Source organism: Artibeus jamaicensis, unplaced genomic scaffold (assembly GCF_021234435.1).
Source record: "Artibeus jamaicensis isolate MK-2021 breed Jamaican fruit bat unplaced genomic scaffold, CSHL_Jam_final scaffold_916, whole genome shotgun sequence".
Lineage (NCBI taxonomy): Eukaryota > Metazoa > Chordata > Mammalia > Chiroptera > Phyllostomidae > Artibeus > Artibeus jamaicensis.
Genome location: NW_026522059.1, coordinates 50,364,718 through 50,383,951, shown reverse-complemented (window position 1 = coordinate 50,383,951; position 19,234 = coordinate 50,364,718). Strand labels below are relative to the sequence as shown.

The 19,234-nt window shown below is 34.4% G+C and overlaps 1 long non-coding RNA gene across 3 annotated transcripts in view; it reads left to right on the top strand.

Annotated features, from left to right (window-relative positions):
• LOC128626710 (uncharacterized) overlaps positions 1–19,234 on the top strand; it is a 118,997-nt gene that overhangs the window by 18,580 nt on the left and 81,183 nt on the right. Inside the window, exon 3 of one of the 3 annotated variants that reach the window (XR_008390752.1) lies at positions 2,643–3,087. The exons of 1 other annotated variant lie outside the window; for it this stretch is intronic. This is a non-coding gene — a long non-coding RNA (uncharacterized LOC128626710). Of the gene's footprint in view, positions 1–889; positions 1,142–2,642; positions 3,088–19,234 lie in introns of those variants that run through there. One more of the 3 variants, XR_008390753.1, reaches the window with a different exon arrangement.

Below are 19,234 nucleotides of genomic sequence, written 5' to 3'. Positions count from 1 at the left end.
TTCCTTGGGTACAACTTCCTTCACACTCTGTCTGAGCTTCCTGGACTTCCTGGAAGTCTATTTCCTTTGCCCAATTGGGGAAGTTCTCCTTCATTATTTTTTCAAATAACTTTTCAATTTCTTGCTCTTCTTCCTCTCCTTCTGGCATCCCTATGATATGGATGTTGGAACATTTTAAGTTGTTCCATAGGCTCCTAAGACTCCTCATATTTTTGAATTCTTGTTTCTTCATTCTGTTCTTACTGAAAGTTTATGTCTGCCTTCTGCTTCAAACCATTGATTTGAGTCCTGGTTTCCCTCCCTTCACTGTTGGTTCCCTGTACATTTTTCTTTGTTTTGACTTTTCAGAGCTTTCACTTTTTCCTCTATTTTGAAACCATGCTCAACCAATTCCATAAGCATCCAGATTACCTTTATTTTTGAACTTTGCATCTCATAGGTTGGCTATTTCCTTGTAGTTTAGTTGTTTTTCTGGAGTTCTGATCTGTTCTTTTTGGGGGGCATATTTCTTTGTCTTGGCACACCTGTTATGTTGTAAGAGGTATAACAGCCTTAGATATTCAACAGATCAGGGCAACCCATGTCACTGTCTTACGGCTCTGTACGTGGGTGAGGGGTCAGGGAGGGAACAATGCACTTGCTTGGCACTCGGCTGGCTTTCAGTCACTTCTTCTGCTATGCATAAACAAATTGGGCCCTTCTGGTGCTGGTTCTCAGGTAGGTAGTTTTGTGTACGTTCTGAACCCTGAGAGTCTCTCTAACAAACTTTCCTATGAAGCTCTGAATTTTGTTCCTGTTGCAACCCCCACATATTTTTATAGCCAGTGGTTTAGAGGCTTTATTTCCCCAAGCTGGAACCCTGCGTTGCATGGTCTGTTTCTCTCCCTAGTTGTTCCTCCTGATTTATCCACGTGCAGATTTGGGATGGCCTGCTCCACCAGCTGATGCCTTGCCTGCTGAGGCACTCTAGCTGCCACCTTGCTGCAAGTCCGCTCTGCTCCGGCTGCCTGTATTCACCCCTTCTACAAGCCTGAATGATTGTTTCTTCTTTAACTCGTTGGTTGTCAGATTTCCATGCAGTTAGATTTTCTGGCAGTTATGATTATTTTTTGTTTTTAAATTTGTTGTTGTCTTCCTTTTGGTTGTGTACAGAGACAAAGTTTATCTCTCTCTGCCTCCATCTTGGCCTAATAAAACATTTTATAACTAGACCGCAATGGTGGTAGTACAATATTTTGGGTGTACTAAATGCTACCAATTTGTATACCTTAAACTCATTAACTTTATATTATGTGAATTTCACTTCAGTAAAAAAAAGTTAGTCAGGGCCCTGGCTGGTGTAGCTCAGTGGATTGAGCATGGGCCTGTGAACCAAAAGATCACAGTTTGATTCCCAGTTAGGGCACATGCCTGGGTTTCAGAGACCAGTTCCCAGCAGGGGATGCACCAGAAGCAACCATACATTGGTATTTCTCTCCTTCTCTCCTTCTTTTCCCTTCTAAAGATAAATAAATAAATTTTTTAAAAAAAAGTTATTCAAGAGAATTGGAAATGTCAAAAAGTAGAAAAACTGTACAGTGACACCTTATGGTTACTGTCTGGCAGTAAAAGAATATTATTTTGTATGCAATGTAATAGAAAATAAGAGATCACCTGCTGATTTCATTATTGCTCATAAGTGGAAATTGACAGTCAGTAATGAAAACCAAAACCCAAAGCACAGGGAACAAGTAATAGGTCACTAAGTATAATGTATAAAGTTTTGATATAAAGATAAACATTGGAACCTAAATATAAATATCTCTAACAATGAAAATACATGCAAAAAGTGAATATTACAAAGCAAAATATTATTTTTAATGAAAGTATGAATCATAAAATGATAAAAATTAATATTTTATTGGGAGAGAAAGAAAAGGTAGGAATAGACAGTTGTAAAAATTAGACTCTTTAATTAGACCTTGTTTTATATATTTCACTTTGGAATCATGTTAATATTTATTATATAATTATGAAACAAAAGCATAAAAAATTCAAGTTTTTAGAATTAGGAGTAAAATGGAAAAAGCAGCCTGTGTGCCACAGATAACATAGTCACACAGAGAGTCCATGTGACTCTCAAAACAATAATTTAACTATATATCTATAGTGGGATAAATTATAAGATGAAATGTACTGTTATAGAATATAAACTTCAGCAATCATTTTATTGCTAAGATTGATGTTGTTATTCTAAAGCTGTTGTGTTTGTAATGTAAGATAGTTAAATTAGTACTTAGTAAGTATGTAACACTTTAATACTATCAACAAGGGTATTCTAGAGAAATCAGATTCTCGTCATAGAAGGGGTAAATGAAATACAGGAGGTAAAAAAATATCTTAGTACTAAATGCAATGTCAAAATATTGATAGTAATTAATGCTGTAAATTATGTATTAAATATACATTCCTCTTTCTCTAATTAGAGTAATTTTGATGTAGTTATCATCCAGTAGAAATGACTATAACTAGATTAATTATTCTAATCTAGGAATACAATATAATGATGGATTAATTAACATCATTAAACTGTCCATACTACCTAAAAGCAATCTGCAGATTCAATGCAAATATAATTAAAATACTAATGGCATATTTTACAGATCTAGAAGATGTATATGAAATATTTCAAAAACATATATGAACAGAAAGAGACTCTTAATAGCCTCAGCAATCTTGAGAAAAAAGAACAAAGTCGGAGGAATCACAACAGCTAATGTCAAACTATACTACAAGGACACTGGAATCAAAACAGTCTGGTAGTAGCAAAGAAACAGACATATAGACCAGTGAAACAGAAGAAAGAGCCCAGGAACTTCCACCAAGACAGAGGCACAGGTGGAAACACTTTACCTTCTCTCACAACCAAGTTTAAAAATAACAAAGTTTTAGCAACAAAAACATAGCCAAACCACAGAAAATCGAACTGTATGGAAGTCTGACAACAACGAAACCTTCAGCCAAACTGGTAAGAGTGGCAGAGCCAATAGCAGAGTGGGGTCGGGCAGGAACGACCCACCGGACCCACCAGTGCATGCGACCCAGGCATGCTGGCCGCCGTGGGCGGATCCCCGGTGTGGAGTAGCATGGGGTGGACCCACTGAGGGTGCAAGGTGGCGGACCCACTGAGGGCTGACTGCGGTCACACATTTGTGCGCAGATAAACCATAAACCGGTGAAGGAGTGGCAGTGAGATGGACCGGGCAGGCCCCAGCAGCAGGAAGTGGCAGAGGGGACTACTATTGTCCCTCTCTCACCCCGCCCCCACATACAGCATCACAAACTAGCGAGCTGGGTGGCCCTGCCCTGGTGAACATCTAAGTCTCCACTCCTCATACATAACAGGCACAAACAGATCAAAATATGGCTCAAGAACAACTCAGAGCCTCAGAGCCAATAAATCTAAGCGATGAAGAAATAGCCAAACTTTCAGATGCACAGTTCAAAACACTGGTGATCAGGATGCTCACAGAACTGGTTGATTTTAGTCACAAATTAGAGGAACATATGAAGGCTAAACTAATTGAAATGAAGGGAATTGCACAGGAAACCAATAGTGATGGAAAGGAAACTGGGACTCAAATCAAAGGAGTGGACCAGAAGGAAGAAAAAAATGACCAAACAGAAAAGGATGAAGAAACAAAAATACAAAAAAAAAAAAATGAGGAGAGGCTAAGGAACCTCCAAGACATCTTTAAATGTTCCATCATCCGAATTATAGAGGTACCAGAAGGGGAAGAGGAACAGTAACAAGTAGAAAACTTATTTGAACAAATAATAAAGGAGAACTTCCCAAATCTGGCAAAGGAAATAGACTTCCAGGAAATCCAGGAAGCTCAGAGATTCCCAAAGAATTTGGACCCAAGAAGGAACACACCAAGGCACATCATCATTACATTAGCAAAGATTAAAATGAAGGAGAGAATTCCAGAAGCAGCAAGAGCTAAGGGGACAGTCACCTACCAAGGACTTCCCACCAGACTGTCAGCAGATTTCTCAAAAGAGACCTTACAGGCAAGAAGGGGCTGGAAAGAAGTATTCCAAGTCATGAAAACCAAAGACCTACATCCAAGATTGCTCTATACAGCAAAGCTTTCATTTAGAATGGAAGGGCAGATAAACTGCTTCTCAGATAAGACCAAATTCAAGGAGTTAATCATCACCAAGCCCTTATTATATGAAATGTTAAAGGGACTTATCTCAGAAAAAGAAGTTAAAGAAACATGAACAGTGAAAGGACAGCAAACTCACAGTTATTAAGAACCAGACCTAAAACAAAAGCAAACTAAGAGGACAGCTAGATCAGGAACAGAACCATAGAAATGAAGATCGCATGGAAGGGTTAGCAACAGGGAAGTGGGAGGAGGAGAAGGGGGGAGAGGGTACAAAGAATACGTAGCATAGATGGTAGGTAGAAAATAGATAGGGGGAGGGCAAGAATAGTATGGGAAATATAGAATCTAAAGAACTTGAGACACGTGGTCATAAACTAAAGGGGGGGAATGGTGGGGGAGGGGTTGTGCAGGGTGGAGGGGAATGAAGAGGGGGATAGAACAACTGTAATGGCATAATCAATAAAATATTTTTTTTTTAAAAAAGAAGAAAGGGCCCATAAATTAATCCGTGCCTCTATGATCAATATTTCAAACAGGGTGTATGGTCATACAATGGAGTAAAGATAGTCTCTTTAATAAATGGTGTTGGGAGAACTGGACTGGTATGTGCAAAAAAAAAAAAAGAATCTAGAACACCAAGTTACACCATACACCAGGTTAAATCAAAATGAGTGAGCGACTTAAATATATATCATTATACTATAAAAATCCTAGTAGAAAACATAGGCAGTAAAACTTCAAATATCTCATATAGCTATATTTTTGCCAATATACATCCTAGGGCAAGAGAAATGAAAGAAAAATAAACAACTAGGACTACATCTAATTAAATGCTTCTGCACGGCCTAAGAAACCATAATGAAACTGGGAAGGTAATCAACTGCATGGGAGAACATATTTTCCAATGATACATTGGCTAAAGGTTTAATCTCCAAAATAGATAAAGTACCCATACAAGTCAACATTAGAAAGATAAACAATCCCATAAAAAAATTGGCAAAGGCCCGAATAGATATTTTTCAAGAAGGACATTCACGTGGTCCATAGACATATGCAAAAAATGCTCGACATCACTAGCTATCAGAGACATGCAAATTAAAACCACAATGAGGTATTACTTCACACCTAGCAGAATAGCCATCATTAATAAATCAACAAACAACAAATGCTGGTGAGATTGTGGAGAAAAGGGAACCTTAGTGCACTATTGGTGGGAATGCAGACTGGTGCTGCCATTGTGGAAAAACATATGGAATTTCCTCAAAAAATTAAACATGGAACTGTCTTTTGATCCATTGATTCCATTGCTGGAAATATTTCCTAAGAATCCCAAAACACCAATTCCAAAGAATTTATGCACCTTATCTTCATAGCAGCACTATTTACAATAGCCAAGATTAGGAAACAGCCTAAGTGCTCATCAGTAGTTGCGTGGGTTCAAAAACCATGGTTCATCAACACAACAGAAAACTATGCAGCAGAAAGAAAGAATGAACTCCTACCTTTTGCAACAGCATGGATGGAACTGGATAATATTATGCAAAGTGGAATAAGCCAGGTGGTAAAAGACAAATGCCATATGATCTCACTTGTAAGAGGAATCTAATGAACAAAATATTGATGAGCTAAATAAAATCTGAGGCATAGAATCATGGAATGGATTGATAGCTGTAGCAGTTGGGGACCATTTGAAGAAAATTAAAGGATTAGTCAAAGGACATATATGAAGGGTTCATGGACATAATGGTTTTGGGTATGAATACAGAAATGGAGAGTGGCAGGTCAGAAGGGGGTGGCGTAAGGAAAATTGGACAACTGTAATAGCATAAAGAATAAAAATAAAAAAGAAATAAATACTCCTAGATTATACTGGTATCCAAACATATAAATTCTTGTTTAAAGATGTGCTATTTAGAAAGTAATATACTTCAGGTTTGGGGTGGAAAACATTGTGTGATTATCATATCAAACAGCCAGGAATCTGTGAAAAACTACTAAGTTACTAGAAAAAAAACACAGTAGCTAAAAAAATTTTTAAGTAATAAATTAATTAATGTAAAAAAGACACAAACACAACAATCACAGGCCCTCATAAGAGATAATTTGAACATCAATAAGGGAAAAAAACATGTTTTGAGTGAAACACATAAAGCAAGTTCATTGAGCTCATTATAGTGAGTAGAGATGTGTGTCTATTCAGGTTATTAGCTACCCTTGGTGAACTTAACCATGTTTTACTTTACATATTTTCTAGCACTGAAATCTTCATTAAGAAATATTCAGATAAGGAAACAGAAAACTTATTACTCTAGGAGGCTCCACAGGCCACTCTTAGCAATATCTTCCCCAGGGGTAACTATTAATTTAATTTCTGTTACCAGAGATTAATTTTATCTGCTTTTAACATTATATAAAATGACAATACATTTGAATTTTTGTCTAACTTTTAAAAATTAGAATTACATTTCTGAGATTATCACATGCTAATGTGTATATTGCTGATTAATTCCTTTGAATTACTATGCAATATTTCACTGTATAGATATAGCACAATGCATTCAACTATTCTTTTGATGAGCATTTGACTTGTTTCCAGTTCTTAGCTATGTGAGTAAAGCAACTATAAAAACTTTTGAATGCATTTTAATGGGCATAACTATGTATTTCTGAGGATATCAGATCATTCTTTGAAAACTGTTAAACAAGTGAAAGAAGCATTTCCTTTGCAAGCTGTAACACTAGATAACCAGAAAAGATGTTTCTTTTTATATGACTACGGATTTGATAAACAAAGGCGGAATGATGGAATGAGAATAGAAAATACATATATGCAATAGCACTTTGAAAGTTCTTTTAAAAAGAATTCCATTAAAATATGACATTGATGGCTGGATGGATGTGCATGTATTATAATTTTTCATGATACATTGTTGTGGTTCACATACATAAGCAGAACACATATTTCAGTATTTTAAAATGGATGTTCTTGACTCTCTAAATCTAAATTACCATGGATAACTTAGTTTGGGTACTGACAAGAAAGGCTGGTAATTTTCTAGTCTACTAGAGGAAATTTGTCCAGCAATACTAGCAGCAGAATGCTTGGTTGCCATTAGATGCCTCCCAGAAAAATAGTATTGACACAGGAGTCACACAGGACCATTTCTATTATGGGTAATTGAGAGATTAGTTCAGTGCTATGAAGTGATGGAGAGGAATGAATTACACATTATCTTCCTTTTCCTAAGGAGAATGAATAAGAAATTTTAACAGCTGGATCTCCAGTGAGGTAAATGAGATGTAGACCACAAAGAGTGCATCAATATGCACTCTCGAGTTAAAGGAAGATGGATGCTGTTTATGCAGTTAGGCGTTGTATCCAGGAGATTCCACAAGGGATAACTGTAATTACCTTAAAACACTTTTTACACATACTCATAGATTGTCTAGACATAACAAAAATAGTTCCAAGTACAAATTAAGCAAAATTAAAATAGAAAGTCCCTGTCTTCAAGGCCAGTGAGGATCCAAACAAGCAATACAGGTGGTAAGTGACATGCTGTAAAGACACAGAAAAGTCAACTTATTTACAATTCCATGTAGATTTGCTGTACAAGACAATGACCAAATATTAAGTGACATAAAGTGGAAAATGTTAATACCTTACATAGCTCTTAATTATGTCTTGTGATAAATTAATAAGAGTGTGAGCAAAGAAACTAATTCTTTCTAATAGACATGCTCTACTTTTAAATAATGAAACAAGCAAAATGGGTCCAAAGTTAATTAAATAAACACAATCATGGTCACATGGTGCATTATTATATAAGGTGTGGGTATGTACCAAATATTCAGTGACAAGGACAGACATTTATGTTATTAATAAGCATGTTCTATGATTATCATGGATTCCATTTTTACCATATTCTGTAGGGTAGGAGAATATGTATAAGTTTATTATGCATTATTTACAGATCTGTGCCATATTACAGGTAAAAAAATTCCCAATACTTATACATTGTTTTTTTCTTTTACTTTCAGTATTATTTTGTATTGGTTTCAGACATACAACATAGCTGTTAGACAATCATATACTTTACAAAGTATTCCCCCTGAAATTTCCAGTACTCACCTGGCACTATACATATTGTTTATATTAAGAATCCCAAAACACTATCCTAAAAAACATGTGCATCCCCTATGTTTATTGCAGTCTTATTTACAATTGCCAAGCTATGGAAGCAACCCAAGTGACCATCAATAGACAAGTGGATAAAAAATCTGTGGTACATATATTCAAGGAAATATTACTCAGCCATAAAAAAGAATGAAATCTGCCCTAGCTGGTGTGGCTCAGTGGACTGAGCGGTGGCCTGTGAGTCAAGGGTTCCTAGTCAGGGTGTATGCCTATGCCTGGGTTGCTGGCCAGGTCCCCAGTGGGGGGGTGTGAGAAGCAATCACACATTGATGTTTAAAAAAGAATGAAATCTTACCATTTGCAATAGCATGGATGTGACCTAGAGGGTATTATGCCCAGTACAATAATTCAGTCAGAAAAAAAAACAAATATCATGTGGTTTCACCTACATGTAGAATCTAAAAAACAAAATAAAATTGAAACAGGCCCTAGACCAGAATGGTGACTGCCAGAGAGAAGGTACATTGGAGGACAGAGTGGATGAGGTAAAGAGAGTAAGAAGTACAAATCTGTAGTTATAGGATAGTCACGGGGATGCAGGTACTCCCTAGGCAATATGGTTACATATTGTTTTATACAGAAAGTACATTGAAGCTCTACTCCAGCAGATTTTAAAGATCACCTGGCTTAACTTCATCATCTAACAGATAAAGAAAGTGAGATCCAGAAAGTTTTAAAATGTACTTAAGGTTATAACATTTATTAGATGGTGATTATAGAACTAGAGCATAAATTTAAGTACTATTTTATTATACCATGGCATATATTCAAGTTGATCACTTGTAATTCTAAGACTAAGAAAGAAGGTTAAATATAATTAAAAGGACAATGAAAAAAGATAATATAAACTAAAACACCTGAAATCTAAAAGAAAATGTGTGATTTTAACAAAAAGTCAACTGAAATGTAATTTGGAAAAATATTTGAGTAATATTGTGTCATTTGAATGATCTGTTTTCACATTCAATTTAAACATTTCTGAATTTCCAGGTAGTATTTATTCAACTAAAAATCAAAAGGTACAAATATTTTTGTGATCAGTACACACTCAAGTTACACCTGAAAACTCTAGCTTAATTGCAATGCAGATGTTCATGGTGTGAATAAAAGGGAGAAAAGTTTTTTATGATTTTACATCCTTAGTATTATTGTTTATTTTTTTTAAATGGTGGAGGTTTTGAATGAAAGTTAGCTATGAAGCACACCTATATGTTCACGGGGAGTGTTCAAGAAAAAAATACTGAAATGACTGCGTTATAACAATTTCATCTATTATTCATTCATTTAAATCCAATATTCAGGTTTTCTGCTTTGTTTTCTTCTTTGTTGTTAAGAAATCTACATTTTCTGATTTTTCTTCTATCATTCAATAATATTATGTTGCATTGTTTTTATTACCAACAATATTATTTTATTAGATCTTATATGCTATTTTACACCCTCACATAATTTGTTAACAATGTGGCATACTACAATGAATTTCACTATATTTTATTTGTTTTGGTGTTTATTACTTAATTTGTAGTGAGTTAACAAAATGTATCCAGAGTTTAAATAACATTAAAGTATTTATGAAGTAAATATAAGCCTATTTATTAATTTCAATTTGTAATGCATCTCTCACTAGCTCCTGAAAAGCATTTATACTATTTTTTCCCTATAGGTCACACAAGGAAAAGAGAGTTTCATTGCATTGCACACTTTCTGCATGACATCTATAACAAATTGAAGCCATAGTGTTGTGCTCTTAGCGATCAAAGCAGCCCCACCCATTGATCTCATATTTTAGAAATTAAAACTAATGTAAATAAAAGAACATTATAATAAAGTTAAACTTGATTTTTAAATTTATTTAACAAATGAGGTAAGCTACCCTCAACCTTTGATGATTATTTCTCATTAATGAGTTCTTTTTTTTATAATAAATTTTATTTAGTTACTTCTTTAATAAACACAGAAAAATCAATAAATTCAAGTCAATTTATTAAATTACTATAATTAAAACCACTATAACCATAAAGTGTACTTAAATGTAATACACAGTCTAGATATCAAGCTAATGCCTATGTAGTAAGCAGTAAAGTTGATGAATACCTATAATACAAGGTAAATTAAAAGTATTCAAGTGAGATATAAGCCAAACATAGAGCTGAGAGTAATCATATTTAATTAGAAAGATGACAAAGTCTTTATAAAGCAAGTGGCATTTGAAATGGCCTTATATACAAAATAAAAACAGAGGCATGAATAGATGGAACAGACTGACAGTTGTCAAGGGGAGGGAGGAGCTGGATGAAAGAAGGTAAAGGAATTAGCCAAAGAAGATATATGTATAACCAATGGATATAGACAACAGTGTGATGAGGGATGGAAGGAAGGGGAAGCAGGGACTGAGAAGAGGAAGACAAATGGAGAGTGGGGGAAAATAGGTACATCTGCAATAGTGTCAGCAATAAAAATAAAGAAAAAATGGTCCTTATTATCCAAAGCAATATACAAATTCAATGCAATCACTACTAAAATACCAATGGCATTCTTCGCAGAACTGCAAATAATCCTAAAATTTACATAGTACCACAGAGGACTCCAAATAGTTAAAGCAACCTTGAAAAATAACAAGACGGAGAAATCACACTCCCTGACTTCAAACTATAGTATAAAGATACAATAATCAAAACAGTATGGTACAAAAAAAAAAAAAAACCAGACACGTAGATCAATGGACCAGAATATAGAACTCAATAAATAAATTCCTCTTTCAAAGTCAATTAATCTATGACAAAAAAGGCAAAGATATATAATGGTGTAAGGATAGTGTTGGGGAAACTAGATAGATACATGTAAGAAATAAAGCTGAACAAAATTCTTATACTGTATACAAAAATAAACTCAAAATGGATTAGAGACTTAAATGTAAGGTCTGAAACTATAACACCCCTAGAAGAAAATATGGGCAATAAACTCTGATATTGGTCTTAGAAATATCTTACTGGACATGTTTCCTGGGCAATGGCAATGAAAGCAAAAATATAAAAGTGGAACTACATTAAACTAAACTGTTTCTGCAGAGTGAAGGAAATCAATAACAAAATGAAAAAAAACTATTAAGTGGGAGAACATATTTACAAATGGTATATCCAATAATGGGTTGTTTTATCCAATGTACATAAGAAATTCATACAACATGTGAATTAACATAACTTAACATAAAAAATGTTCCAATAGAAAAATGGGCAGAGGACCTAAATATGCATTTCTCCAAAGAGACATACAGACAGTAAACAAACATGAACAGATGTTCAATGTCACTGATCATCAGGAAAATGAAAATCAAAACCACAATGAGCTATCACCTCATACCTGTCAGAATGATTATTCTTAAATATTAACAAATAAATGTTGGCAAGAATATGGAAGAAAAGAAACCATCATGCAATGTTGGCAGTATTGTACATTGATGCAGCCCCTGAAGAAATCAGTATGGAATTTCCTGAAAAAAAATGTTTTTTGAAAGCTGCCATATGAACCAGTAATATCACTGTGGATATTTATCAAAACAACAACAGCAAAAAAAACCCACCAATTCAAAAAGTACCCTATTTTGTTGTGTATAATGCTTACCTTTTTGCCCAAATTTTTGAGGGGGAAATAAGAGTCTGCATTATACATGGGTTGTACTAATTCAGTATCTGTGTAAATGTGCTTAATTCTTTTACTTAGGCTTACACATTAACAGCATAACTCTAAAAATAAATAACAATATCTGTATGCAAAATAATGCCTTGGAATACAATCACTGTTTTTTTCTAAATTTAAATAAATAAAAATTGAATTAAAAAATTAAAATGAAAATTTGTTTCCTGAAATCTTGGGCCAAAACATGGGTGCCTGTTATACATGGGACTACATTATACCTGGCAAAATATGGTATATGTCCCCCTATGTTCATTGCAGCATTACTCACAATAAACAAGATATGGAGATATGGAGATATGGATTCAACCTATATCTTTACTGACATATAGATAAAGAAGATGTGGTACATATATACAATGAATATTAGTAATAAATGAGAATTAAATATTGCCATTTTTAAAACATAGATGGTACTAGGCTAAGAGTGACACAAAGAAAGACAAATATCACATGCTTTCACTTGTATGTGGAGCCTAACAAAATAAAACAAATGAATAAACAAACCAGAAACAGACACATAGATGCCTAGAAGAAGCTGATGGTTGCCAAAGAGAAGAGAGTTGGTGATAGAAAAAATAAGGAAATACATTTCTTTCTTTTTTAGAATTTATTTATTTATTTTCAGAGAGGGGAAGGAAGGGAGAAAGAAAGGGAGAGAAACATCAATGTGTGGTTGCCTGTCACTTGGCCCCCACTGGGGACCTGGCCCACAACCCAGGCATGTGCCCTGGGAATCGAACTGATGACCCTTTGATTCACGGGCTGGCACACGATCCACTGAGCCACATCAGCCACAGTGGAAAGAAATATCTTATTTTTTTAAATGCCTTCCCTTAAAAAATAGCCTTTTACTGCATGGATCATAAACAAAACTGGGTTGCTCTAAAAGAAATGGCAGGCTTCAGCATATGATTGTGGACAGAGAGCCACTGTCAGGACAGAATACGTAGAGACAGAATGGCATCCCATAGGCAAATGTACAAAACAAGGATTATTTTATCTCTCTCTTTGTTCAACCTGTACATGAAACATATCATACAAAAAATGGACCAGACTAGAAGCAAGAAAAGTAAAAATTGTTGGAAGAAATATCTGTTACTTAAGATATGCAGGTGATACCTTCTCACTCCCAGAAAGTAGCAATAATTTGAAACTCCTGATGAAAGTAAAAGTACAAATTGCCAAAGCAGAACTGTGTTTGAACGTCGAGAAGACAAAAAGTGTAAGCACAGGATAAATACACAACTTTAAGACAGGCAGTGAAAATACTAAAATTAAAGCTTCTGCTTATCTTTGTTTAGTCATCAGTTCAAATGGAGACTGCAGCCAAGCATTGAAGAGAGAAGGCTGAGGCTCAGAGGGGCAGCAATGGAAAAATTAGGAGATGTCATGAAGATCTTTGTAAGCATGATTTTAGAAAAATAACACAATTTCAGGAAATACAATTACTTTTATGAGATCCAGATCTTCATCTACACTGCCCATTGTGGTCTCTTCAAATGGAGGACTGCGTACAACTTGATATTAGACAAGTCTAACAAGACTCAACATTATCAACCACTGAAAATTATCTCTGCCTTCTGACAACTCAATCTCCTTGATACTCTTTCCTTTATGACATCTTCTAAACCCAAACATGATCAAGATTACATATATATGTATAAATATATATATAAATTATATATATGTATATATATATATATAAATAGGGATTTACACTCTAGCATAAATATATGCAACAATGACTTTCAAAATAATGGACATCAGGTAAAGTCAGTGATCTACAGGAATGGAAAATATAATGGGATGAGCTCTAATGCTCCCAGCTGACCACCTTGACAGAATTTTCAGGCCACAGGATAGGGAAACATATATGTATATGAAAAAATTACTCAGAGTCAAGGAAAAAAACACCAAAAATATTAAGTAAAATAGAATCCTGTCCTCAAACAGGCCAAGAAAAGTGTCTTTCCCCTAATCCAGAGTACACTGAGGAGTGTAACCCTATTTATTAAAAATAAATAAATAAAAATGTAAAATATATATAAAATAAAAATAAAAATTATGTACTAAGGAATGAACCTAATCTAGGAGGTAGAAGACCTGTACTCAGTAAACTACACAACACTAAAGAAAGAAATCAAGGAAGACAAAAACAAATGGAAACATATACCAACTTTATGAATTAGAAGAATTAACATCATCAAAATGTCTATACTACCCAAAGCAATTTACAGATTCAATGCAATTCCTATTAAAATACCAATGACATATTTCACAGACATAGAACAAACATTTCAAAAATGTATATGGATTTATATGAAACCATAAATAATCCTGCATAACACAGCAATTTTGAGAAAGAATGACAAAGTATGAGAGATCATAATACCTGTAATACCTGATATTAAACTATATTACAAGGCCATGCTAATCAAAACAGTTTGGTACAGGCATAAGAACAGACACATAGATCAATGGAACAGAATAGAGAGCCCAGAAATAAACTCATGTCTCTATGGTCAATTAATATTCAACAAAGGGGCAGAAGCATAAAATAGAGTTAAAATATCCTCTTCAACAAATGGTGTTGGGAGATCTGGACAGCTACATGCAGCAAATGAAACTTGACCACCAATTTATACCATACACAAAAATAAACTCATGATGGATAAAAGACTTAAATATAAGTCACAACACTATAAAAGTCCTAGAGGAGAAACATGCAGGAAAATCTGAGATATTCCATGGAGGGATATTTTCATCAATATGTCCCCTAGAACAAGGGATATAAAGGAAAGAATAAACAAATGGGACTTCATCAAAATAAAAAGCTTCTGCACAGCTAAAGAAAACAGCATTAAAATGAGGAAGGAACTAACTCTATGGGAAAATATATTTGCAAGTGATACCTCAGACAAGGGTCTGATATTCAAAATACACAATGAACTCACATGACTCCACTCCAAAAAAACAAAGAACCAAATTAAAAAATGTGCAAAGGACCTGAACACACTCTTCTTTAACAAAGAGATAGAGAGAGCCCAGAGACCTATGAAAAGATGCTCAGGATCAGTAGCCATCAGAGAGATGCCAATTAAAACTACAATGAGATACCATTTCACACTGGTCAGAACAGCCACCATAACCAAATCAATAAACAATGAGTGCTGGTGAGGCTGTGGAGAAAAGGGAACCCTAGTATACTGCATTCCCCAAAACAACATGTTTTGGGGAATGCAGACTGGTAAAGCCACTGTACAAAACAGTGTGGATTTTCCTAAGAAAACTAAAAATGGAACTGCCTTTTGACCCAGCCATACCACTGATGGGATTACACCCTAATAACCCTGAAACACCAATTCAAAAAAATCTATGTACCCCAATGTTTGTAGCAGCACAATTCACAACAGCCAAGCACTATAAGCAACCTAAGTGCCCATCAGTAGATGAGTGGACCAAAAAACTGTGGTACATTTACACAATGGAATACTATGCAGAAGAAGTGAAATAGGCCAGGTATTGAAAGACAAATACCATATGATCTCACCTTTAACAGGAAGCTAAACAATAAAACAAACAAGCAAGTAGAAAAAAAAACAAAGACACTGAAATAGAGAACAAGGGGACAGTGACCAGAGTGGAGAGGGAAGGGAAGTTAAGGGGAAAAAAGGGGAGGGATTTGGAGGAACAAATAGAAAAGACACAGGGACGAGTACTAAGGGGGATCGAAATGGGAGGGAGGTGGGGAGCAAGGTGCAGGGGAGGCTGGGATGGGAGAAATAGACAAAAAACTGTACTTGAAAAATAACTAAATAAAATTTAAAAAAAAGAAAGAAAGAAGGAGCTCCTATCATTCACAATAGCATGAATGGAACTAAAGAGCATTATGCTAAGTAAAATAAGTCAGGCAGTGAAAGACAAACACCATATGATCTCAACTCTAAGTAGAATCTAATCAACAAAACCAAAAAGTGAGCAAAATTGAACCAAAGACATTGAAATAAAGAACAAACTGACAGTAACCAGGGTAGAGGGAACAGGGGGATAATGGGAAAAAAGGGTAAGAGTCATCAAGGAACATGTATAAAGGACACATGGACAACCCAAAGGGAGTTAAAATTGAGGGTGGGAGGAGAAGGTCAATGGGGCAGTGGAGAGCAGCGGCAGTAAAATGGAGACAACTGTACTTGAACAACAATAAAATATGTTATATGAAGGTCTTTTTTAATAGAGAATTATTAGATTAAAAATAAGAGGAAACAAGAAAGTATTTGAAGAAAATGGCTAGAACATTTTAAATATGTTGAAAAATATAAGCACACATATGCAAGAATCTTAAGAAGCCTTTAGGCTTAGCATAAGAAACATAAGCAAAATGGTATCAAACATGTCAGAAACAAATTGGTCAAAATAAGTAATAAATATTTTTAATGAGCCAGAAAGCAAAAGGATCAAGATTTCCATTATTAAAAAACATAAAGATACAAGTATAAACCCCAAACAATTAGATAAAGGTACAATAATCAAATTTGAAACAGAAGGCTCACTTCATGTTTAAAAACTAACTCTGCCCTTCAAAGAAGCCTAGAGTTAAGATTGACCTTTGTCAGTGAGCACCTTTAAGAATGTAAAAGTCTGTTTCGGTGTGAAGGTGGAAAACCTAAAGTTGAAAAATCAGTATAGTAACAATAAAAAAACCTGAAAATTGATTGCTTATTCATATTGATAAAAATATTATCAGTATTTTTTAATTATAATAATGCCAAGACAACTATGTAGAAAAAGTCCTTCTCTCTTGGGTATGCATACTTATTTCAGTTGTAAATACAAAGGAGTTCAAATTTACACTTTAATAATTCTGAAGAAAATGAATTTGAGAGAAAGAAGATACTGATTATTTCATTATAACTATTCTTTAAGTTTGTATATTTAACTTTTCTATAATACAAGGAGCTTTTAAAGAGCTATTACCTGAAAAGGCAATTTTTCTAAATGTTATATATAATTATGACAACATAAAATAAATTCAAAATGTTCAATTTAACTATTTTATTGCATTGTCCTACATAGCTTCTTCATTCCTCCACTTAAGGAAATAGCTAGAGCCCTGGCTGATGTAGCTCAGTGGATTGAGTGTGGGCTGTGACCAAAGTGTTGCTGGTTTCATTCTCAGTCAGGGCACATGCCTGGGTTGCAGGCCAGGTCTCCAGTGGGGGCTACATGAGAGGCAACCACACACTGATGTTTCTCTTTCTCTCTTTCTCCCTTCCTTCCCCTCTCTCTAAAAATAAATAAATAAAATCTTTTAAAAAAGAAATAGCTAGAGACCAATAAAATATTTTCTATTAATAAAAATGTTATTAAAAGTAACTAAGTCAATGTATAAAATCAAACTAGAAGGTTGCAGTTGAAACTTCCCTAATCCAGCAAAGGAATAGACTTCCAGGAAATCTAGGAAGCTCAGAGAGTCCCAAAGAAGTTGAACCCAAGAAGGAACATACTAAGGCACATCATAGTTACATTAGCAAAGATTAAAATGAAGGAGAGAATCCTAGAAGCAGCAAGAGATAAGGGGACAGTCACCTACACAGGAGTTCCCATCAGACTGTCAGCAGATTTCTCAAAAGATACCTTACAGGCAAGAAGGGGCTGAAAAGAGGTATTCCAAGTCATGAAAACCAAAGACCTGGATCCAAGACTGCTCTATCCAGCAAAGTTTTCATTTAGAATGGAAGGACAGATAAAGTGCTTCTCAGATAAGATCAAATTCAAGGAGTTAATCATCACCAAGCCCTTATTATATGAAATGTTAAAGGGACTTATCTAAGGAAAAGAAAATAAAAAGTATGAACAGTGAAAGGACAGCAAACTCACAGTTATTAAGAACCACACCTAAAACAAAAGCAAACTAAGAGGACAGCTAGATCAGGAGCAGAACCACAGAAATGAAGATCACATGGAGGGTTAGCAACAGGGAAGTGGGAGGAGGAGAAGGGGGGACAAGGTACAGAGAATAAGTAGCATAGATGGTATGTAGAAAATAGACGGGGGACAAGAATAATAGGAGAAATATAGAATCTAAAGAACTTGAGACACGTGGACATAAACTAAAGGGGAGAATGGTGGGGAAGGGGGTATGCAGGGTGGAGGGGAATGAAGGGGGGAAATAAGACAACTGTAATGGCATAATAAATAAAAATATTTTTTTAAAAAAGTGAAAATTTATATTTTCAAGTGCCTTTTTATTGTTCTCCCCTAATCAAAGCATGCATGTAATCAAGGTTATCTGTTATAAGGAATATACCCATTAAGTAAATGTTCAACTAAAATAATGAAAACTATTATTCATGTACTTACATATCCTGGTGGAGAATAAAAGAAAGCCTACCTTGATTGGTCTTTCAATCATGTTCTAAGTAAATAGGTCTAACAGTGGTATCCCATTAAGTTGTTGCAATCCATAATTATAATCACTAAAAAATTATGTATATGATATGCAATCTTAGAGAATGGTTTTGAAAATTGACAATTATTTCTGCCATCTTATTGAAGTTTAAATTTTAGTTTCTGCTAGAATAAATTTGCAATTACATGCCATTAATGCCTCAACAGTTGGAAGTGATGATATATAACCAAACTGTATTATGGAAGGCTGAATCTATGCAAATATGAATTTGAACATTATGGAGTATCATTTGTTCTAAATATATTTTCTTATGTATATTATCCCATTATTATATAGGTATACTGGAAGATTCAGAAAATACCTGAAATATTGTTAAATATTCAACTGCATTACTCAATATGTAGCCAATTAAAGCATGCATACACATGTTTACACATGCAGATACACACATGTGCATAAAAGCACAGAAATAATATTTTTAAAATTTGAATGCAAGTACAGAAAAAGGTTACTAATATAATGTAAATACATCATGGGAAAAGGTGTAATTAAAATGAGTAAAGAAGATAATAAAATGAATGAGATTAGAACAAATTAATGAGGAGATAAAAATAATAAAATGTCACATAATACATGATGAAACTAAGAAATAAATGCTTTTAAAAATATTGTAGAAATATCACAAATGCATAATATAGTAAATAACTAAACATATGAATTATACTATACAAAGGTAAAACACATATAAAGAAACCTGAGGTTTATTCCAAATAAACC